Consider the following 13,855-nt stretch of genomic DNA (forward strand, 5'->3'; position numbering starts at 1 on the left):
GCTCCACCGACTGAGCTGTCCGGGCTCGCACGAGGCTGCGAAACCCCCCACGATACATTCACTCATGTCCTTTACTGTTGTGCAATCGCTGCATGGAGCAGTTACTAATAAAACGTCGCCTGAATGCTGTCTACAGACTTATCGCGCTAAGCTCGTAACACACTATCGAAGACTGCTGACACACGATGCAACAACAAATTACAGCAGTCGTTACGGCTCATACGTTGGAGCAGAGAATTTACGTGTTTAGTCGACCCTCACTGGCCAGTTGGAAAATTCACAAGAATTTCGAATGCAATGTTTCCCACGTTTTCGCTCATTTCACGGTTCCGTTGAAGACCTTCTTCACCACCTGACAGAAAAAGGAAACGCAGTCGGTAGGACTTTTTTGATTCTTTTGCTTCTAAGGGAGTTAGTTGTCTAGTGAGTTCCTCTTATGGCATGCACTAGGCAACCAGAACAGCTACAGGAGAGAGTCATTTTTGTTGTCAGCGGTAGTTGCATTATCGCAAACGCAGAGCAATTCCATGGGCGTCGCATCAAAATGAATACGTGCCGAAACCCAGGAACGAACCAGGGACCTTTAGATCTTCAGTCTAACGCTCTCCCAACTGAGCTATTTCGGCTGACGCTGAGGTTTGCTGTTTGCATGTGTTCGTGAACTCTGTCTCGTTGCCACTTTCACAGTCACCTTCGTCTGATAAGACACAGGGACGCTGAAAGGCGAGCATCCGATGCAGCGAAGTTCCACACACATTTATTCTGCTTCCATCATCGTTAAAAGCAAACATGTCGACTCGATTCGTGTAATATTGACTTCGCTGAATTCACGTGACGCCACGCTGGCGCTAGAAAACCCGTGCTATATCGATGCCAGGGGCAACTCGTGTGCAGCGAACGAGACACAAGGAGGAGTGAGCCTCTCCACCGTATAAGAGGCAGTACCTAGCAGATACACGCGGTAAAACATTCGACTTGCGTTAGCTCATGAATGGCTACACGTCATCGTCTGCAAGCTAAAATGGACACGTCTGCACTGCCCAGTGAGGCGACACTTGTACTAACACCTGGTGGGCGGCTGTGAGACGGGGAGATGAGCTGCGGCTTCTGGGCGCGACTGTAACGCTGCGCCATGGATCAAATAACACTGCACATTGCTGGTGACCCACGTGTTTAGTAGTGACGCAACTGAACGTTCATCTTGTGAGAGCGAGAAAATTTTCGCAGTCGGCAGGACTCGAACCTACGCTCCCAGAGGGAATCTGATTTCAAGTCAGACGCCTTAACCACTCGGCCACGACTGCTGGTGGCGGAAATGTCTCCCGACAACGGAAACTGCCATCTTTAGAAGCAATCTGATGGCAGAAAGCGGCGTGGCCTCACTCATTTCTGTAAGGTTTCCATTGGCCGTTTCCAAAATGTAATAATTTTCGCCCAGACAGGGACTTGAACCCAGGACCATTTGATTGAGAACCTACCGCTCTGCCGACTGAGCTATGCGGGCCCACGCACGAGCATTATCGTACAGCTGCGTGGTGTCCGAGTGATTCGCATGTCGTAATTGCTGGCTTATGGCTCCAATGGCGACTTCACCGACTTCCCACTGACGCACCGCTGACGCTACTTTTCTGTCGTCTTAAACGATGGACATACTTCCAAGCAGCTGCGAGATCATAAGAAAAGAAACGCTGCACCACTGCTTTTGCCGCACTCGAATGATTGAATTGCGATTCTTAAAAAGAAATGAATGTTCGCTCTGTCCAACACTTTCAAGCACATCTGTGTACTCACGATCTCAGCGACGGCTTTCTGCAGTCCCAGCGTCAGTGCGAGGTCAACCGATAACCACAGTAAGAAGCGGTCGTCGCGAAACTCAGTATTCTTAAACGGAAATTTTCGTCTTGTTGAGAATGGCGTCACTGGTTTGCACCCGCATTCGCCCACGCATGTCACGTGTGTGCGAAAATTTTTGCTCCTCTTTACACAAAATCGCACGCAGCCGGTAGGACTCGAACCTACGCTCCCAGAGAGAATCTGATTTCGAGTCAGACGCCTTAACCACTCGGCCACGACTGCCGCTAGCGCGGGTTCTGCCGACACATGCAACTGCTAACGTTTCAAGCACTGTGGTGTCAGAAGACGGCGTAGCTGCATTATTTTCCGTAGCGTTTCCACCGCTACCAGACGAATCGCTACCAAAGTATTAAAATTTCCGCCGACACAGGGACTTGAACCCTGGACCCTTAGGTTAAAAAGCCCTATGCTCCACCGACTGAGCTGTCCGGGCTCGCACGAGGCTGCGAAACCCCCCACGATACATTCACTCATGTCCTTTACTGTTGTGCAATCGCTGCATGGAGCAGTTACTAATAAAACGTCGCCTGAATGCTGTCTACAGACTTATCGCGCTAAGCTCGTAACACACTATCGAAGACTGCTGACACACGATGCAACAACAAATTACAGCAGTCGTTACGGCTCATACGTTGGAGCAGAGAATTTACGTGTTTAGTCGACCCTCACTGGCCAGTTGGAAAATTCACAAGAATTTCGAATGCAATGTTTCCCACGTTTTCGCTCATTTCACGGTTCCGTTGAAGACCTTCTTCACCACCTGACAGAAAAAGGAAACGCAGTCGGTAGGACTTTTTTGATTCTTTTGCTTCTAAGGGAGTTAGTTGTCTAGTGAGTTCCTCTTATGGCATGCACTAGGCAACCAGAACAGCTACAGGAGAGAGTCATTTTTGTTGTCAGCGGTAGTTGCATTATCGCAAACGCAGAGCAATTCCATGGGCGTCGCATCAAAATGAATACGTGCCGAAACCCAGGAACGAACCAGGGACCTTTAGATCTTCAGTCTAACGCTCTCCCAACTGAGCTATTTCGGCTGACGCTGAGGTTTGCTGTTTGCATGTGTTCGTGAACTCTGTCTCGTTGCCACTTTCACAGTCACCTTCGTCTGATAAGACACAGGGACGCTGAAAGGCGAGCATCCGATGCAGCGAAGTTCCACACACATTTATTCTGCTTCCATCATCGTTAAAAGCAAACATGTCGACTCGATTCGTGTAATATTGACTTCGCTGAATTCACGTGACGCCACGCTGGCGCTAGAAAACCCGTGCTATATCGATGCCAGGGGCAACTCGTGTGCAGCGAACGAGACACAAGGAGGAGTGAGCCTCTCCACCGTATAAGAGGCAGTACCTAGCAGATACACGCGGTAAAACATTCGACTTGCGTTAGCTCATGAATGGCTACACGTCATCGTCTGCAAGCTAAAATGGACACGTCTGCACTGCCCAGTGAGGCGACACTTGTACTAACACCTGGTGGGCGGCTGTGAGACGGGGAGATGAGCTGCGGCTTCTGGGCGCGACTGTAACGCTGCGCCATGGATCAAATAACACTGCACATTGCTGGTGACCCACGTGTTTAGTAGTGACGCAACTGAACGTTCATCTTGTGAGAGCGAGAAAATTTTCGCAGTCGGCAGGACTCGAACCTACGCTCCCAGAGGGAATCTGATTTCAAGTCAGACGCCTTAACCACTCGGCCACGACTGCTGGTGGCGGAAATGTCTCCCGACAACGGAAACTGCCATCTTTAGAAGCAATCTGATGGCAGAAAGCGGCGTGGCCTCACTCATTTCTGTAAGGTTTCCATTGGCCGTTTCCAAAATGTAATAATTTTCGCCCAGACAGGGACTTGAACCCAGGACCATTTGATTGAGAACCTACCGCTCTGCCGACTGAGCTATGCGGGCCCACGCACGAGCATTATCGTACAGCTGCGTGGTGTCCGAGTGATTCGCATGTCGTAATTGCTGGCTTATGGCTCCAATGGCGACTTCACCGACTTCCCACTGACGCACCGCTGACGCTACTTTTCTGTCGTCTTAAACGATGGACATACTTCCAAGCAGCTGCGAGATCATAAGAAAAGAAACGCTGCACCACTGCTTTTGCCGCACTCGAATGATTGAATTGCGATTCTTAAAAAGAAATGAATGTTCGCTCTGTCCAACACTTTCAAGCACATCTGTGTACTCACGATCTCAGCGACGGCTTTCTGCAGTCCCAGCGTCAGTGCGAGGTCAACCGATAACCACAGTAAGAAGCGGTCGTCGCGAAACTCAGTATTCTTAAACGGAAATTTTCGTCTTGTTGAGAATGGCGTCACTGGTTTGCACCCGCATTCGCCCACGCATGTCACGTGTGTGCGAAAATTTTTGCTCCTCTTTACACAAAATCGCACGCAGCCGGTAGGACTCGAACCTACGCTCCCAGAGAGAATCTGATTTCGAGTCAGACGCCTTAACCACTCGGCCACGACTGCCGCTAGCGCGGGTTCTGCCGACACATGCAACTGCTAACGTTTCAAGCACTGTGGTGTCAGAAGACGGCGTAGCTGCATTATTTTCCGTAGCGTTTCCACCGCTACCAGACGAATCGCTACCAAAGTATTAAAATTTCCGCCGACACAGGGACTTGAACCCTGGACCCTTAGGTTAAAAAGCCCTATGCTCCACCGACTGAGCTGTCCGGGCTCGCACGAGGCTGCGAAACCCCCCACGATACATTCACTCATGTCCTTTACTGTTGTGCAATCGCTGCATGGAGCAGTTACTAATAAAACGTCGCCTGAATGCTGTCTACAGACTTATCGCGCTAAGCTCGTAACACACTATCGAAGACTGCTGACACACGATGCAACAACAAATTACAGCAGTCGTTACGGCTCATACGTTGGAGCAGAGAATTTACGTGTTTAGTCGACCCTCACTGGCCAGTTGGAAAATTCACAAGAATTTCGAATGCAATGTTTCCCACGTTTTCGCTCATTTCACGGTTCCGTTGAAGACCTTCTTCACCACCTGACAGAAAAAGGAAACGCAGTCGGTAGGACTTTTTTGATTCTTTTGCTTCTAAGGGAGTTAGTTGTCTAGTGAGTTCCTCTTATGGCATGCACTAGGCAACCAGAACAGCTACAGGAGAGAGTCATTTTTGTTGTCAGCGGTAGTTGCATTATCGCAAACGCAGAGCAATTCCATGGGCGTCGCATCAAAATGAATACGTGCCGAAACCCAGGAACGAACCAGGGACCTTTAGATCTTCAGTCTAACGCTCTCCCAACTGAGCTATTTCGGCTGACGCTGAGGTTTGCTGTTTGCATGTGTTCGTGAACTCTGTCTCGTTGCCACTTTCACAGTCACCTTCGTCTGATAAGACACAGGGACGCTGAAAGGCGAGCATCCGATGCAGCGAAGTTCCACACACATTTATTCTGCTTCCATCATCGTTAAAAGCAAACATGTCGACTCGATTCGTGTAATATTGACTTCGCTGAATTCACGTGACGCCACGCTGGCGCTAGAAAACCCGTGCTATATCGATGCCAGGGGCAACTCGTGTGCAGCGAACGAGACACAAGGAGGAGTGAGCCTCTCCACCGTATAAGAGGCAGTACCTAGCAGATACACGCGGTAAAACATTCGACTTGCGTTAGCTCATGAATGGCTACACGTCATCGTCTGCAAGCTAAAATGGACACGTCTGCACTGCCCAGTGAGGCGACACTTGTACTAACACCTGGTGGGCGGCTGTGAGACGGGGAGATGAGCTGCGGCTTCTGGGCGCGACTGTAACGCTGCGCCATGGATCAAATAACACTGCACATTGCTGGTGACCCACGTGTTTAGTAGTGACGCAACTGAACGTTCATCTTGTGAGAGCGAGAAAATTTTCGCAGTCGGCAGGACTCGAACCTACGCTCCCAGAGGGAATCTGATTTCAAGTCAGACGCCTTAACCACTCGGCCACGACTGCTGGTGGCGGAAATGTCTCCCGACAACGGAAACTGCCATCTTTAGAAGCAATCTGATGGCAGAAAGCGGCGTGGCCTCACTCATTTCTGTAAGGTTTCCATTGGCCGTTTCCAAAATGTAATAATTTTCGCCCAGACAGGGACTTGAACCCAGGACCATTTGATTGAGAACCTACCGCTCTGCCGACTGAGCTATGCGGGCCCACGCACGAGCATTATCGTACAGCTGCGTGGTGTCCGAGTGATTCGCATGTCGTAATTGCTGGCTTATGGCTCCAATGGCGACTTCACCGACTTCCCACTGACGCACCGCTGACGCTACTTTTCTGTCGTCTTAAACGATGGACATACTTCCAAGCAGCTGCGAGATCATAAGAAAAGAAACGCTGCACCACTGCTTTTGCCGCACTCGAATGATTGAATTGCGATTCTTAAAAAGAAATGAATGTTCGCTCTGTCCAACACTTTCAAGCACATCTGTGTACTCACGATCTCAGCGACGGCTTTCTGCAGTCCCAGCGTCAGTGCGAGGTCAACCGATAACCACAGTAAGAAGCGGTCGTCGCGAAACTCAGTATTCTTAAACGGAAATTTTCGTCTTGTTGAGAATGGCGTCACTGGTTTGCACCCGCATTCGCCCACGCATGTCACGTGTGTGCGAAAATTTTTGCTCCTCTTTACACAAAATCGCACGCAGCCGGTAGGACTCGAACCTACGCTCCCAGAGAGAATCTGATTTCGAGTCAGACGCCTTAACCACTCGGCCACGACTGCCGCTAGCGCGGGTTCTGCCGACACATGCAACTGCTAACGTTTCAAGCACTGTGGTGTCAGAAGACGGCGTAGCTGCATTATTTTCCGTAGCGTTTCCACCGCTACCAGACGAATCGCTACCAAAGTATTAAAATTTCCGCCGACACAGGGACTTGAACCCTGGACCCTTAGGTTAAAAAGCCCTATGCTCCACCGACTGAGCTGTCCGGGCTCGCACGAGGCTGCGAAACCCCCCACGATACATTCACTCATGTCCTTTACTGTTGTGCAATCGCTGCATGGAGCAGTTACTAATAAAACGTCGCCTGAATGCTGTCTACAGACTTATCGCGCTAAGCTCGTAACACACTATCGAAGACTGCTGACACACGATGCAACAACAAATTACAGCAGTCGTTACGGCTCATACGTTGGAGCAGAGAATTTACGTGTTTAGTCGACCCTCACTGGCCAGTTGGAAAATTCACAAGAATTTCGAATGCAATGTTTCCCACGTTTTCGCTCATTTCACGGTTCCGTTGAAGACCTTCTTCACCACCTGACAGAAAAAGGAAACGCAGTCGGTAGGACTTTTTTGATTCTTTTGCTTCTAAGGGAGTTAGTTGTCTAGTGAGTTCCTCTTATGGCATGCACTAGGCAACCAGAACAGCTACAGGAGAGAGTCATTTTTGTTGTCAGCGGTAGTTGCATTATCGCAAACGCAGAGCAATTCCATGGGCGTCGCATCAAAATGAATACGTGCCGAAACCCAGGAACGAACCAGGGACCTTTAGATCTTCAGTCTAACGCTCTCCCAACTGAGCTATTTCGGCTGACGCTGAGGTTTGCTGTTTGCATGTGTTCGTGAACTCTGTCTCGTTGCCACTTTCACAGTCACCTTCGTCTGATAAGACACAGGGACGCTGAAAGGCGAGCATCCGATGCAGCGAAGTTCCACACACATTTCTTCTGCTTCCATCATCGTTAAAAGCAAACATGTCGACTCGATTCGTGTAATATTGACTTCGCTGAATTCACGTGACGCCACGCTGGCGCTAGAAAACCCGTGCTATATCGATGCCAGGGGCAACTCGTGTGCAGCGAACGAGACACAAGGAGGAGTGAGCCTCTCCACCGTATAAGAGGCAGTACCTAGCAGATACACGCGGTAAAACATTCGACTTGCGTTAGCTCATGAATGGCTACACGTCATCGTCTGCAAGCTAAAATGGACACGTCTGCACTGCCCAGTGAGGCGACACTTGTACTAACACCTGGTGGGCGGCTGTGAGACGGGGAGATGAGCTGCGGCTTCTGGGCGCGACTGTAACGCTGCGCCATGGATCAAATAACACTGCACATTGCTGGTGACCCACGTGTTTAGTAGTGACGCAACTGAACGTTCATCTTGTGAGAGCGAGAAAATTTTCGCAGTCGGCAGGACTCGAACCTACGCTCCCAGAGGGAATCTGATTTCAAGTCAGACGCCTTAACCACTCGGCCACGACTGCTGGTGGCGGAAATGTCTCCCGACAACGGAAACTGCCATCTTTAGAAGCAATCTGATGGCAGAAAGCGGCGTGGCCTCACTCATTTCTGTAAGGTTTCCATTGGCCGTTTCCAAAATGTAATAATTTTCGCCCAGACAGGGACTTGAACCCAGGACCATTTGATTGAAAACCTACCGCTCTGCCGACTGAGCTATGCGGGCCCACGCACGAGCATTATCGTACAGCTGCGTGGTGTCCGAGTGATTCGCATGTCGTAATTGCTGGCTTATGGCTCCAATGGCGACTTCACCGACTTCCCACTGACGCACCGCTGACGCTACTTTTCTGTCGTCTTAAACGATGGACATACTTCCAAGCAGCTGCGAGATCATAAGAAAAGAAACGCTGCACCACTGCTTTTGCCGCACTCGAATGATTGAATTGCGATTCTTAAAAAGAAATGAATGTTCGCTCTGTCCAACACTTTCAAGCACATCTGTGTACTCACGATCTCAGCGACGGCTTTCTGCAGTCCCAGCGTCAGTGCGAGGTCAACCGATAACCACAGTAAGAAGCGGTCGTCGCGAAACTCAGTATTCTTAAACGGAAATTTTCGTCTTGTTGAGAATGGCGTCACTGGTTTGCACCCGCATTCGCCCACGCATGTCACGTGTGTGCGAAAATTTTTGCTCCTCTTTACACAAAATCGCACGCAGCCGGTAGGACTCGAACCTACGCTCCCAGAGAGAATCTGATTTCGAGTCAGACGCCTTAACCACTCGGCCACGACTGCCGCTAGCGCGGGTTCTGCCGACACATGCAACTGCTAACGTTTCAAGCACTGTGGTGTCAGAAGACGGCGTAGCTGCATTATTTTCCGTAGCGTTTCCACCGCTACCAGACGAATCGCTACCAAAGTATTAAAATTTCCGCCGACACAGGGACTTGAACCCTGGACCCTTAGGTTAAAAAGCCCTATGCTCCACCGACTGAGCTGTCCGGGCTCGCACGAGGCTGCGAAACCCCCCACGATACATTCACTCATGTCCTTTACTGTTGTGCAATCGCTGCATGGAGCAGTTACTAATAAAACGTCGCCTGAATGCTGTCTACAGACTTATCGCGCTAAGCTCGTAACACACTATCGAAGACTGCTGACACACGATGCAACAACAAATTACAGCAGTCGTTACGGCTCATACGTTGGAGCAGAGAATTTACGTGTTTAGTCGACCCTCACTGGCCAGTTGGAAAATTCACAAGAATTTCGAATGCAATGTTTCCCACGTTTTCGCTCATTTCACGGTTCCGTTGAAGACCTTCTTCACCACCTGACAGAAAAAGGAAACGCAGTCGGTAGGACTTTTTTGATTCTTTTGCTTCTAAGGGAGTTAGTTGTCTAGTGAGTTCCTCTTATGGCATGCACTAGGCAACCAGAACAGCTACAGGAGAGAGTCATTTTTGTTGTCAGCGGTAGTTGCATTATCGCAAACGCAGAGCAATTCCATGGGCGTCGCATCAAAATGAATACGTGCCGAAACCCAGGAACGAACCAGGGACCTTTAGATCTTCAGTCTAACGCTCTCCCAACTGAGCTATTTCGGCTGACGCTGAGGTTTGCTGTTTGCATGTGTTCGTGAACTCTGTCTCGTTGCCACTTTCACAGTCACCTTCGTCTGATAAGACACAGGGACGCTGAAAGGCGAGCATCCGATGCAGCGAAGTTCCACACACATTTCTTCTGCTTCCATCATCGTTAAAAGCAAACATGTCGACTCGATTCGTGTAATATTGACTTCGCTGAATTCACGTGACGCCACGCTGGCGCTAGAAAACCCGTGCTATATCGATGCCAGGGGCAACTCGTGTGCAGCGAACGAGACACAAGGAGGAGTGAGCCTCTCCACCGTATAAGAGGCAGTACCTAGCAGATACACGCGGTAAAACATTCGACTTGCGTTAGCTCATGAATGGCTACACGTCATCGTCTGCAAGCTAAAATGGACACGTCTGCACTGCCCAGTGAGGCGACACTTGTACTAACACCTGGTGGGCGGCTGTGAGACGGGGAGATGAGCTGCGGCTTCTGGGCGCGACTGTAACGCTGCGCCATGGATCAAATAACACTGCACATTGCTGGTGACCCACGTGTTTAGTAGTGACGCAACTGAACGTTCATCTTGTGAGAGCGAGAAAATTTTCGCAGTCGGCAGGACTCGAACCTACGCTCCCAGAGGGAATCTGATTTCAAGTCAGACGCCTTAACCACTCGGCCACGACTGCTGGTGGCGGAAATGTCTCCCGACAACGGAAACTGCCATCTTTAGAAGCAATCTGATGGCAGAAAGCGGCGTGGCCTCACTCATTTCTGTAAGGTTTCCATTGGCCGTTTCCAAAATGTAATAATTTTCGCCCAGACAGGGACTTGAACCCAGGACCATTTGATTGAAAACCTACCGCTCTGCCGACTGAGCTATGCGGGCCCACGCACGAGCATTATCGTACAGCTGCGTGGTGTCCGAGTGATTCGCATGTCGTAATTGCTGGCTTATGGCTCCAATGGCGACTTCACCGACTTCCCACTGACGCACCGCTGACGCTACTTTTCTGTCGTCTTAAACGATGGACATACTTCCAAGCAGCTGCGAGATCATAAGAAAAGAAACGCTGCACCACTGCTTTTGCCGCACTCGAATGATTGAATTGCGATTCTTAAAAAGAAATGAATGTTCGCTCTGTCCAACACTTTCAAGCACATCTGTGTACTCACGATCTCAGCGACGGCTTTCTGCAGTCCCAGCGTCAGTGCGAGGTCAACCGATAACCACAGTAAGAAGCGGTCGTCGCGAAACTCAGTATTCTTAAACGGAAATTTTCGTCTTGTTGAGAATGGCGTCACTGGTTTGCACCCGCATTCGCCCACGCATGTCACGTGTGTGCGAAAATTTTTGCTCCTCTTTACACAAAATCGCACGCAGCCGGTAGGACTCGAACCTACGCTCCCAGAGAGAATCTGATTTCGAGTCAGACGCCTTAACCACTCGGCCACGACTGCCGCTAGCGCGGGTTCTGCCGACACATGCAACTGCTAACGTTTCAAGCACTGTGGTGTCAGAAGACGGCGTAGCTGCATTATTTTCCGTAGCGTTTCCACCGCTACCAGACGAATCGCTACCAAAGTATTAAAATTTCCGCCGACACAGGGACTTGAACCCTGGACCCTTAGGTTAAAAAGCCCTATGCTCCACCGACTGAGCTGTCCGGGCTCGCACGAGGCTGCGAAACCCCCCACGATACATTCACTCATGTCCTTTACTGTTGTGCAATCGCTGCATGGAGCAGTTACTAATAAAACGTCGCCTGAATGCTGTCTACAGACTTATCGCGCTAAGCTCGTAACACACTATCGAAGACTGCTGACACACGATGCAACAACAAATTACAGCAGTCGTTACGGCTCATACGTTGGAGCAGAGAATTTACGTGTTTAGTCGACCCTCACTGGCCAGTTGGAAAATTCACAAGAATTTCGAATGCAATGTTTCCCACGTTTTCGCTCATTTCACGGTTCCGTTGAAGACCTTCTTCACCACCTGACAGAAAAAGGAAACGCAGTCGGTAGGACTTTTTTGATTCTTTTGCTTCTAAGGGAGTTAGTTGTCTAGTGAGTTCCTCTTATGGCATGCACTAGGCAACCAGAACAGCTACAGGAGAGAGTCATTTTTGTTGTCAGCGGTAGTTGCATTATCGCAAACGCAGAGCAATTCCATGGGCGTCGCATCAAAATGAATACGTGCCGAAACCCAGGAACGAACCAGGGACCTTTAGATCTTCAGTCTAACGCTCTCCCAACTGAGCTATTTCGGCTGACGCTGAGGTTTGCTGTTTGCATGTGTTCGTGAACTCTGTCTCGTTGCCACTTTCACAGTCACCTTCGTCTGATAAGACACAGGGACGCTGAAAGGCGAGCATCCGATGCAGCGAAGTTCCACACACATTTCTTCTGCTTCCATCATCGTTAAAAGCAAACATGTCGACTCGATTCGTGTAATATTGACTTCGCTGAATTCACGTGACGCCACGCTGGCGCTAGAAAACCCGTGCTATATCGATGCCAGGGGCAACTCGTGTGCAGCGAACGAGACACAAGGAGGAGTGAGCCTCTCCACCGTATAAGAGGCAGTACCTAGCAGATACACGCGGTAAAACATTCGACTTGCGTTAGCTCATGAATGGCTACACGTCATCGTCTGCAAGCTAAAATGGACACGTCTGCACTGCCCAGTGAGGCGACACTTGTACTAACACCTGGTGGGCGGCTGTGAGACGGGGAGATGAGCTGCGGCTTCTGGGCGCGACTGTAACGCTGCGCCATGGATCAAATAACACTGCACATTGCTGGTGACCCACGTGTTTAGTAGTGACGCAACTGAACGTTCATCTTGTGAGAGCGAGAAAATTTTCGCAGTCGGCAGGACTCGAACCTACGCTCCCAGAGGGAATCTGATTTCAAGTCAGACGCCTTAACCACTCGGCCACGACTGCTGGTGGCGGAAATGTCTCCCGACAACGGAAACTGCCATCTTTAGAAGCAATCTGATGGCAGAAAGCGGCGTGGCCTCACTCATTTCTGTAAGGTTTCCATTGGCCGTTTCCAAAATGTAATAATTTTCGCCCAGACAGGGACTTGAACCCAGGACCATTTGATTGAAAACCTACCGCTCTGCCGACTGAGCTATGCGGGCCCACGCACGAGCATTATCGTACAGCTGCGTGGTGTCCGAGTGATTCGCATGTCGTAATTGCTGGCTTATGGCTCCAATGGCGACTTCACCGACTTCCCACTGACGCACCGCTGACGCTACTTTTCTGTCGTCTTAAACGATGGACATACTTCCAAGCAGCTGCGAGATCATAAGAAAAGAAACGCTGCACCACTGCTTTTGCCGCACTCGAATGATTGAATTGCGATTCTTAAAAAGAAATGAATGTTCGCTCTGTCCAACACTTTCAAGCACATCTGTGTACTCACGATCTCAGCGACGGCTTTCTGCAGTCCCAGCGTCAGTGCGAGGTCAACCGATAACCACAGTAAGAAGCGGTCGTCGCGAAACTCAGTATTCTTAAACGGAAATTTTCGTCTTGTTGAGAATGGCGTCACTGGTTTGCACCCGCATTCGCCCACGCATGTCACGTGTGTGCGAAAATTTTTGCTCCTCTTTACACAAAATCGCACGCAGCCGGTAGGACTCGAACCTACGCTCCCAGAGAGAATCTGATTTCGAGTCAGACGCCTTAACCACTCGGCCACGACTGCCGCTAGCGCGGGTTCTGCCGACACATGCAACTGCTAACGTTTCAAGCACTGTGGTGTCAGAAGACGGCGTAGCTGCATTATTTTCCGTAGCGTTTCCACCGCTACCAGACGAATCGCTACCAAAGTATTAAAATTTCCGCCGACACAGGGACTTGAACCCTGGACCCTTAGGTTAAAAAGCCCTATGCTCCACCGACTGAGCTGTCCGGGCTCGCACGAGGCTGCGAAACCCCCCACGATACATTCACTCATGTCCTTTACTGTTGTGCAATCGCTGCATGGAGCAGTTACTAATAAAACGTCGCCTGAATGCTGTCTACAGACTTATCGCGCTAAGCTCGTAACACACTATCGAAGACTGCTGACACACGATGCAACAACAAATTACAGCAGTCGTTACGGCTCATACGTTGGAGCAGAGAATTTACGTGTTTAGTCGACCCTCACTGGCCAGTTGGAAAATTCACAA

At 50.0% G+C, this 13,855-nt stretch overlaps 18 non-coding genes across 18 annotated transcripts; all 18 read right to left on the bottom strand.

Moving 5' to 3' along the window:
• Window positions 1-553: 553 nt before the first annotated feature.
• On the bottom strand, window positions 554-626 carry Trnaf-gaa (transfer RNA phenylalanine (anticodon GAA)). The gene has a single exon. It is a non-coding gene; the product is annotated as a tRNA-Phe (tRNA).
• A 596-nt stretch (window positions 627-1,222) lies between these two features.
• Window positions 1,223-1,304, bottom strand: Trnas-uga (transfer RNA serine (anticodon UGA)). The gene has a single exon. It is a non-coding gene; the product is annotated as a tRNA-Ser (tRNA).
• A 690-nt stretch (window positions 1,305-1,994) lies between these two features.
• Trnas-cga (transfer RNA serine (anticodon CGA)) lies at window positions 1,995-2,076 on the bottom strand. Its single transcript has one exon. It is a non-coding gene; the product is annotated as a tRNA-Ser (tRNA).
• Window positions 2,077-2,815: 739 nt separating this feature from the next.
• Trnaf-gaa (transfer RNA phenylalanine (anticodon GAA)) lies at window positions 2,816-2,888 on the bottom strand. The gene has a single exon. It is a non-coding gene; the product is annotated as a tRNA-Phe (tRNA).
• Window positions 2,889-3,484: 596 nt separating this feature from the next.
• On the bottom strand, window positions 3,485-3,566 carry Trnas-uga (transfer RNA serine (anticodon UGA)). The gene has a single exon. It is a non-coding gene; the product is annotated as a tRNA-Ser (tRNA).
• Window positions 3,567-4,256: 690 nt separating this feature from the next.
• Window positions 4,257-4,338, bottom strand: Trnas-cga (transfer RNA serine (anticodon CGA)). The gene has a single exon. It is a non-coding gene; the product is annotated as a tRNA-Ser (tRNA).
• A 739-nt stretch (window positions 4,339-5,077) lies between these two features.
• Trnaf-gaa (transfer RNA phenylalanine (anticodon GAA)) lies at window positions 5,078-5,150 on the bottom strand. The gene has a single exon. It is a non-coding gene; the product is annotated as a tRNA-Phe (tRNA).
• Window positions 5,151-5,746: 596 nt separating this feature from the next.
• Trnas-uga (transfer RNA serine (anticodon UGA)) lies at window positions 5,747-5,828 on the bottom strand. Its single transcript has one exon. It is a non-coding gene; the product is annotated as a tRNA-Ser (tRNA).
• Window positions 5,829-6,518: 690 nt separating this feature from the next.
• On the bottom strand, window positions 6,519-6,600 carry Trnas-cga (transfer RNA serine (anticodon CGA)). Its single transcript has one exon. It is a non-coding gene; the product is annotated as a tRNA-Ser (tRNA).
• Window positions 6,601-7,339: 739 nt separating this feature from the next.
• On the bottom strand, window positions 7,340-7,412 carry Trnaf-gaa (transfer RNA phenylalanine (anticodon GAA)). The gene has a single exon. It is a non-coding gene; the product is annotated as a tRNA-Phe (tRNA).
• A 596-nt stretch (window positions 7,413-8,008) lies between these two features.
• Trnas-uga (transfer RNA serine (anticodon UGA)) lies at window positions 8,009-8,090 on the bottom strand. Its single transcript has one exon. It is a non-coding gene; the product is annotated as a tRNA-Ser (tRNA).
• Window positions 8,091-8,780: 690 nt separating this feature from the next.
• Window positions 8,781-8,862, bottom strand: Trnas-cga (transfer RNA serine (anticodon CGA)). Its single transcript has one exon. It is a non-coding gene; the product is annotated as a tRNA-Ser (tRNA).
• A 739-nt stretch (window positions 8,863-9,601) lies between these two features.
• On the bottom strand, window positions 9,602-9,674 carry Trnaf-gaa (transfer RNA phenylalanine (anticodon GAA)). The gene has a single exon. It is a non-coding gene; the product is annotated as a tRNA-Phe (tRNA).
• A 596-nt stretch (window positions 9,675-10,270) lies between these two features.
• On the bottom strand, window positions 10,271-10,352 carry Trnas-uga (transfer RNA serine (anticodon UGA)). The gene has a single exon. It is a non-coding gene; the product is annotated as a tRNA-Ser (tRNA).
• A 690-nt stretch (window positions 10,353-11,042) lies between these two features.
• Trnas-cga (transfer RNA serine (anticodon CGA)) lies at window positions 11,043-11,124 on the bottom strand. The gene has a single exon. It is a non-coding gene; the product is annotated as a tRNA-Ser (tRNA).
• A 739-nt stretch (window positions 11,125-11,863) lies between these two features.
• Window positions 11,864-11,936, bottom strand: Trnaf-gaa (transfer RNA phenylalanine (anticodon GAA)). Its single transcript has one exon. It is a non-coding gene; the product is annotated as a tRNA-Phe (tRNA).
• A 596-nt stretch (window positions 11,937-12,532) lies between these two features.
• Trnas-uga (transfer RNA serine (anticodon UGA)) lies at window positions 12,533-12,614 on the bottom strand. The gene has a single exon. It is a non-coding gene; the product is annotated as a tRNA-Ser (tRNA).
• Window positions 12,615-13,304: 690 nt separating this feature from the next.
• Trnas-cga (transfer RNA serine (anticodon CGA)) lies at window positions 13,305-13,386 on the bottom strand. Its single transcript has one exon. It is a non-coding gene; the product is annotated as a tRNA-Ser (tRNA).
• Between the last annotated feature and the right edge of the window lie 469 nt (window positions 13,387-13,855).

This window comes from Schistocerca nitens, chromosome 4 (genome assembly GCF_023898315.1).
Source record: "Schistocerca nitens isolate TAMUIC-IGC-003100 chromosome 4, iqSchNite1.1, whole genome shotgun sequence".
In the NCBI taxonomy this organism is placed as follows: Eukaryota; Metazoa; Arthropoda; class Insecta; order Orthoptera; family Acrididae; genus Schistocerca; species Schistocerca nitens.